Genomic DNA, 8,646 nt, shown 5'->3' on the forward strand with positions numbered 1-8,646 from the left:
TTTTTTTTTTTTTTTGGAAGGAACCACATGTTTAAATTCAGAACTACAAATAGATTGTAAGATCAATGCTCTAAAACGATATGTCGTTGAATTATAGACAGAAAAAGGGACGGTCCTTTTCTGAAAGAAAGGACAAGAAACTTTAAAAAACGACATAAAATGCCATACGACAAAGAAAATTGTCGTTTGCTTATCCTAAACGGAATTTTTTGGTATTTTACACATTTGCCCCTTGAACTTATATGGTTTTAGCAACTTGTCTATGAACTTCTAATTTTGACAAGTTACTCCCTTTACTTGTAAAATTATTACAATATGCCTCGTTTTGACATTGATTGTGTTAAATTAGTATTTGAAAAAGAAACATTCCAATTGAAATGTAACACAAAAAGTCTTTCAATTTCTCAACTTTTAATTCCTTAAATTTAATAAAAAATTTGAGCAAATTTAATAAAATGGGACACATTGCAATAATTTTATAAGTTCAGTTGTTGATTGTAAAAATCAAAAATTTAGGGGGCAATTTGTTAAACCGCATTTAGGGGGCAATTGTACTAAAAATCTTTTTTTTTTTAAGGAACAACATGTTTAAATTTTGGAACGACAAATAAATTGTAAGATATATGCTCCAAAATGATATGTCGTTTAGTTGCAGATCAAAAGGGGAACGAAGTCGTTTTCTGAAAGCAACGACAAGAACTTCATTAAACGACATCAAACGCTATACGACAATTCCTAAACGATATCACATTTCAATATAAACAATTATGATAAATTATAGCTTGTAAACAAAAACAAAACAAAAAAAGGAGAGTACTTCGGTGAACAAATTTTTATATTTCCATGACTCTGCCTTGTTCTTGTCGGCATTTATATAATTACTAAAGTAACAAGGTACGTTGTATGAACAAGGGATTTTAAATTTAGCACCAAATATAAGACCATTCCTTAAACAAATTTTATTACCAATATGAAAGTGGCATAATTGACATGTTATTCTAATTTGTGCTCTAATAGATGCAACATAATGTTATTGCTGATTAACTTCAGGAACGTGACGTACGATCTTCATCGAACACATTAATTTGCCATATTCCGTTTTCACCAAACATTACGATTTGGCACAACTAGCTGTAAATTAAGCTTCTTACACTGAAATCCAAAAAAACAGATCATGAAAGCAAACTTATCTTTACATTTCCGATAATAATCATCCAGTATCCAAACATGCTAAAATAAGAATAGCAAAAATTTAGTTGTTGTATATCTACAAAAAAAAACAAAAAAAAACTAAATAAATGAATGAATATGATTAACAGGTCTTCGTCTTGCATCTGCACAAACATCGTCTTGCATCTGCACAAACAATCACTCTTGATACTGCTAAACCGACATTTTGGGAAACTTGTAGTCAGTTGAAATTGAAGACGCATTTTTCTCAACGGAAATCGTCTTAATTAGGCGTAGAATAATCTTCTCAAGCTCTTCACCATCATTCCATCCATGGATTTCAGCCTTAAAAAGTAATGGATTATCGGTAATTAAGTCCCACATTGGGAAGTTCTTCCTCGGCAAGATGAAATCTTCTTCTTTGAGCTTCAAGCTTGGGCAGTAATCAACAATGTCATGGCCGAGATAGATAATCCTTTTGTCCTCCTCGGCTGCTGCTGAAGTAATTTGGATCCTTTCTAAAATCACCCCCTATATGTCAAGGTATTATATATAATTAGTCAATCAATAAAAAAAAAAAAAAATGGTAGAAACAATATTATTCAATACAAATGCTGAAATCGTCGTGTCGAAAGATATAAATTTTTCAAAGAATCTTGGTGCCTTAATTCCTAGCACTTAAGAGCAACTTGAAATTTAGTGTTATTTTATTTTTTGCTAACAACATGTGATCAGTTTACTTTCATGATAAGGGACTTAAATTTTTTTAAAAATTAAGTTGGTACCCACTAACAGTAAATTCATCATTAGATAATATTGATAAGAAAAGAAAATTACAATAATGTGATCAAAAGATATTAGTGCTAAAAGAATATATTAGATTATATTAATGTTATACAAATTACAATGCACATGTTTGCAGGGCAAAGGCCGGTACAGCCATGAGAGCAGTTGTTGAAATCATGGAAAGGGAATATCCTCAGCTTTCCTTCTTCATCAACAAAGCTTGGATTAGTGTGGATCTCTGTAAAGCAACCCCTCAGCCCAAGATGCTCTAAAACCGTCTCGACGAAGAACAGATTTGCATCACTGACAATCCTCAATTCACAACTAATAATAATAATAAGAATAATATACCCTAGACCATGGGCGGAGGAACAACTCTTGGAAGTATAGGAGCCCGTTTTAGGACCTCCACTATGTCATCAATGGTGTTTCCTTGTTCATGAAGCTCCTTCATCATCCTATCCTGGAAAATTTTTCATCAAAATATCAGGATCATCATATGTGTACGTTATATTGTTTGTTATAAAACATGAAGGAAAAAAAAAAAAAGAAATAAATCGCACGGAATCATGAATTGCTTTTAGTTTACACTTAATTAGACATTGAAAACCAAACTCCAGAAAACTTGTATATAAGAAGCGTTTTAACATAAAAAGAGAGATTAATGACAGAGCATGAGTTCCGTGGCATGGTGCAGGAAAAGAGTTGATTGAAGATAGTGGGTCCCACCCAGCTCATCGATGACAGTTGTCGCTCTTGCATTCGATGATGGTCCTGTCGAAGTCAAAAACGACAATAAAATGACTAGTGTCCCTGGAATACTACGGGGTTGTTCTTTTATCGTTTTTGAGTTAGGTGACTTGAGTGTAAATTTTAAGTTGAGTTTGAATTATAACTTGAGTTGAAGTTGTAACTTGAGTTTGTGTTTGGTTGTGTATATTTGAGTTATGGTTTGAGATAAGAATCTTTTTGAGTTTGTCTTTGAGTGAGTCAAAACTTGAATTTGTATTTAGATAGTATTTTAATAAAAACTCAATGTTGCTGAAAAATTTTAATAGGGTATATGGATGGTATTTTATTCGTCTTTTCGTTGTCAACGCATAGAAAAAAAATCATCTCAATCAGAATTAAAACGAAAAAATTATAGCATTTTTAATAATAGAAAAAATATTGTTCATTAATTTGAGTTCGAGTTTCTGAACTCGAGTTGAAGAGAAAACTTGAACTCAAGTTTTAGTCTCAAACTCGAGTTCAAACTTAAAAGAACGTGAACTTGAATAAAGTTATAACTCGAGTTACTTTTTTGAGTTTTTGACTCAAAAAATGGGCTGCCGAATGGCCCCTACATGTAGGGCATAACTCTAATGAAAGCAGAATGGCCGTTTAGTTCGCTGATTCAAATTTTTAATTTGAGTTGAGATGTGATTTTATGTGAGAATTTTTTACTGTAGTAAAAAAAATTAGATATGACTATTTCTAAGAGCCTTTTACTGTAGTAAAACTTGAATTCTAAACTCGAATCGGTGCCGACACTTTTAGGCTCCGTTCATTTCACCGATTTGAGTTTTATTACAGTAAAAAACTCTCAAAAACAGTCACATCTAACTTTTTTGTGACAGTAAAAATCTCTCATATAAAATCACATTAACTCAAATTAAAAACTCAAATCAACGAACTAAACGCCCTTAATTTAGAATCTCTAGTTGTATATTATTTCTTTCCCTTACTGCCAATTCTTCTTTTACTAATCAATTAATCAATGATAAGTAGTTTCTTTTTTGTTCGTCTTGCATTTAGCTAGGGAAATATATATATATATATGTATGTATATGTATATATATACACTACCCTATATAGTACAGCGCAAAGCAATGAATTGAATTTAAAAATATCACAAAAGAACATCGTCTAGTAATGCATAAAAATGTGTACGGCTTGTGAGTTGTGAATGATGATTTCTATAAAAGTATATACAGTTATTGATCAAAACAGTGTATAATGATGTGGTTACGTGCTTAATATAGTGAAAAATACACATTTAGGTCCGTTCATTTTACTAATTCGAGTATTGTTACAGTAAAAAGTTCTTATAAACAATTACATTTAGTTTTTTTACTACAGTAAAAGACTATCACATAAAATTACCTCTCAATTCAAATTAAAATCTCAAATCAACGAATTAAACGAAAATTGTACTCTGGTTAGTTGCTAGATCAGAGTATAGAGAGTTGTATAAATTCTCAATCCGAGTTTTTTATTAGAAAGAATAAAAGTGTGTGTCTTTAAATATGCCTCATTAGGAAAATTTATTAGTTGTTTATATATATCTTGATTGTTGTATATTTCTGTCTTCTTTTCGACCACCAGATGTACGCTGACAATAAAATTATTAGAAGGAACCTTGTGTTGGATCGGGCTGCGACATTTCGATATCATTTTCGTAATTATGTCTTTGGACCAATATATAGTAATTTTAAGGAGTGACGTGACATGAATGTATCGAATCGATGGAAAATTACACATTATGCAAATTTGAGGATCTAAATTTAGCTCGCTTTTTAGTACAAGACTGAAAATTAATTCGTTTTGTACTTTAAAGTTTAAACTAAATCATCTATACTCTGATCTTTTTTTACCTATTTGAATAAAAAAAAAAAACATATCACTACATAAGAGCAAGAAAAAGAAAGTAATTAAATTTGTAAATCAATATTGTCATATCAATTAGAACTCAACATAAACATGCAGAATTAATTTCAGGCAAAAACTAAATTACATTTAAAGTTAAAATGATATATTGTACATTTGTTTTACAGTTGTCGAGACAAACGTCGGGGTTAAATTTTTTCCATGCGTTTAATTCGATTGCATGAGTTTGACTTAAGAAAGTTATTAAATTAAGATGATGGTCAAGCTAGTAGCGAAGAGTTGAGGATGACGATGACGAGATAGCGATTAAATCCTTACCATTATGTTTTTGCTTGTTAAAATCGTCGTAAAGTTTCTTTGTTCAAATTCAATCTCAACATAAGGATTACGTTTGAGGTGGTTTATCAAGGATAAATTCAAGCTTAAAATAAGTGCAATATTATTTAATTAAAATATATTTTCACTTAGAAGGGCATAAAATAGGTCACCACATCCACTAGAAAATTAATTAATTTGCTTTTTAACACTTTATATCCAAGAAAGCACTCTGTCTACATCTTACGATGGAACGCAATGCCTAAATAGTTAACGGAATTCTTATATTGAAAGTAAATTACAACATTTTATATTGTTTTGGTAACGGGTTTTCAGTTTTCACATGAGAATAAGGAGATATTTGTGCATCGTTCAATTAGGGCTCATTTAATTCGTTGATTCGAGTTTTTAATTCGAATTGAAATGTAATTTTATGTGAGAGTTTTTTACTGTAACAAAAAAATTAGATGTGACTGTTTCTAAAAATTTTTTACTATAGTAAAACTTGAATTTTAAACTCAAATCGGTAAAATAAATATGTACTAAATTTCGGCAGCCTTTGGAAACGACATCAAGTACTCACGGTCGCCAATGGCATATCTATGCATGCACAGTGTATATATATATATAGAGAGAGAGAGAGAGTGTGTGTGTGTGTGTGTGTCACGACCCCAAGGATAGGGCCGTGATTATTGGGGTTTAATTTAAAATTTAACTTAATTAAAAAAGCACTCTGTCTACATCTTACGATGGAACACAATGCCTAAATAGTTAACGTAATTCTTATATTGAAAGTAAATTACAACATTTTATATTGTTTTGGTAACGGGTTTTAAGTTTTCACATGAGAATAAGGAGATATTTGTGCATCGTTCAATTAGGGCTCATTTAATTCGTTGATTCGAGTTTTTAATTCGAATTGAAATGTAATTTTATGTGAGAGTTTTTTACTGTAACAAAAAAATTAGATGTGACTGTTTCTAAAAATTTTTTACTATAGTAAAACTTGAATTTTAAACTCAAATCGGTAAAATAAATATGTACTAAATTTCGGCAGCATATTTGTGCATCGTTCAATTAGGGCTCATTTAATTCGTTGATTCGAGTTTTTAATTCGAATTGAAATGTAATTTTATGTGAGAGTTTTTTACTGTAACAAAAAAATTAGATGTGACTGTTTCTAAAAATTTTTTACTATAGTAAAACTTGAATTTTAAACTCAAATCGGTAAAATAAATATGTACTAAATTTCGGCAGCCTTTGGAAACGACATCAAGTACTCACGGTCGCCAATGGCATATCTATGCATGCACAGTGTATATATATATATATGGAGAGAGAGAGAGTGTGTGTGTGTGTGTGTGTGTGTCACGACCCCAGGGATAGGGTCGTGATTATTGGGGTTTAATTTAAAATTTAACTTAATTAAATTGGATTGTTTAACAAAAATCACAAAAAAAAAATAAATACATAAATATCAATATACTTTGCTCCGGAGACTTTCTTTCACAAATAATATTTAAAACAATCCATAAAGTCTAAGAAAAATAGTACAACTCTGGGACAATGTCGACCAATACAGTTTACATACAGAAATACAGTACATCTCAAAATTTAAAACTGTGAATCCGAAACAAACGTACCGCTTCGAATCTCACGTCCTCAATCCATTGGCATCCACTTGTCACGCTGTAAATCTAAACCGCTAACTCTGGAGGAGGGGTTTAAAACATTGAAAACATAGAAAATTGAGCGGAATGCCCAGTAGGACATAATTTTATAAAACATAATAAATAAGGTACTCACGGTTCGAAGACATGCACCCAGAATCGATCATCCTTTTTTTTCCAAAAAAGAAAATACTCACATAGTAGTAGAAAATATCTGTAATATGAAAGTGTGTAGATCATCATACCACTGAGCAAGGAGTGGTAAAATGTCTGTTTAGTGAAAAAGTGCAGAGCCATAATTCCATTGGGCAAGAAGTGGATCCATACAGGTTTCGGGACCTGCCCCCAAGGATACGATTCCTATATCCCGATCTCTGTGGCCACCATGCGTTGTATCATTCCTTAAAATATTACATTTTAAGAAATGACACTCTTTAAAATTTCATTTCCAAAATCATTGGAAAACTTAATAGCATTATTCATGCTATTTCCTTTTAAATGATTTTCTTGAAACATGTTTTGTTGAAAAACATTTTTATTGGCCAAAACCATTTAAAGTGAGGCTAACAAGGATATGGACAAGAATATCTCACCTCTCGGATATCAAACCTGGGCTAGCCTTTCGTTCTCCTAGCCTCCGCTTTCCTTAAAGTTGTAATACTCGATCCTCTCCACTAACTTTATCACAAAAGCAATGTCTTAGAATATATTTCTCATTCCTAAAACGGATTAAGCTCAATCATGTTTAATTGTTTCCTATTAGTGTGCCTTGACTCGAATCCAAGTTTCACAAACGATTTTATAATCAGTTTGGGGGTTCTTTAAAGATTGAAATCCAATTCATGGGTTTGGTTTTCCTATTTAATTTTAGCTTAAAAATAACTTTTTAAAGAAATTTCGGCAGCATGCCGGCATAAATAGAAAAAATGTCAAACCTGTAATTCAAGTTCAATTTCAAAATAAATTCCCCATAATTCATCAAAACCAGTTTCCAATCAATTAAACAAGTCTAAAAACTGAAAACTCCCAAATTTAATTCAATTCTAACAACAATTGTTCAAATCCAAACCCTAACTTAAAATTATTTAAATCCAACCAAAATTAAACTTTCTAAAGTTTAAAATTCAAATCAAAGAGTGAGCTTTAAGGGGTTTTACCTCAAATTAGTTGATGGAGCCTTGCTCCCTCTGTTTCTCCCGTTTTCTCTGTTGTTTTTTTTTTTTTTTGCTTGTTGTTTCGGCATAATCAGCCACAGAGAGAGAAAAAGTGAGAGGGAGAAGAGAGAGAGAGGTGGCCGGAGAGAGGGAGGGAGTGGTGTCCGGCGGTGAAGGAAGAAAGAGAGAGAGGGAGTTGCCGTGAGAACCAGAGAGAGCGAAGAAGAAAAAGAAAGAAAGAAAGAAAGAGAAAGAGAGAGAGGGCTGCTTTGGCAGCCACGGAAAAGGAAGGGAAAAAAGAAAAAGAAAAGAAAAGAAAGAAAGAAAAAAGGAAAAGAAAATTAAAAGAAAATACATTAAAATTAAGTGTATTTTAAAAAAAATTTGGGGTGAAAATTGAAAAACTAAAAGTAATTTATAAGTCCTTAAAACAACTCAAAAACTTAATCTTTAATCACAAGATTAATTAGCAAAATCAGTTTTAGGCACACTAATATACACAATTAACATAATTAAACATGTTTAATTCTGGAGGGCGTAACAGCTCTACCCCCCTTAAGGAATTTCGTCCTCAAAATTTGAGCTTACCATAGGATATGAACAGGTATGGATATCGTTCTTGCATTGTTGCTTCCAGTTCTCATGGCGCTTCCTCAACGCCATGGTGTTGCCACAACACCTTCACTAGTGAAATCTCGCGACGGCGTAAACTCTTCATCTTTCAAACGAGAATTTGAACTAGTGATTCCTCATAAGTCGTGTCATACTGGATCGGCACATCGTACAATTGTACAATAGCTTCCGAATCAGGTTTACGCTCACGAAGTATAGAAATATAGAACACATTGTGCACGTGAGATAACTCAAGAGGTAAGGTGAGGCGATAAGAAACAACACCGACA

General features: G+C 31.9%; 1 pseudogene; it reads right to left on the reverse strand.

Moving 5' to 3' along the window:
• Positions 1 to 1,383: 1,383 nt before the first annotated feature.
• Positions 1,384 to 8,407, reverse strand: LOC21391484 (annotated as a pseudogene).
• Positions 8,408 to 8,646: the final 239 nt, after the last annotated feature.

The sequence above is a fragment of the Morus notabilis genome, unplaced genomic scaffold (genome assembly GCF_000414095.1).
Source record: "Morus notabilis unplaced genomic scaffold, ASM41409v2 Scaffold361, whole genome shotgun sequence".
Classification (NCBI taxonomy): domain Eukaryota; kingdom Viridiplantae; phylum Streptophyta; class Magnoliopsida; order Rosales; family Moraceae; genus Morus; species Morus notabilis.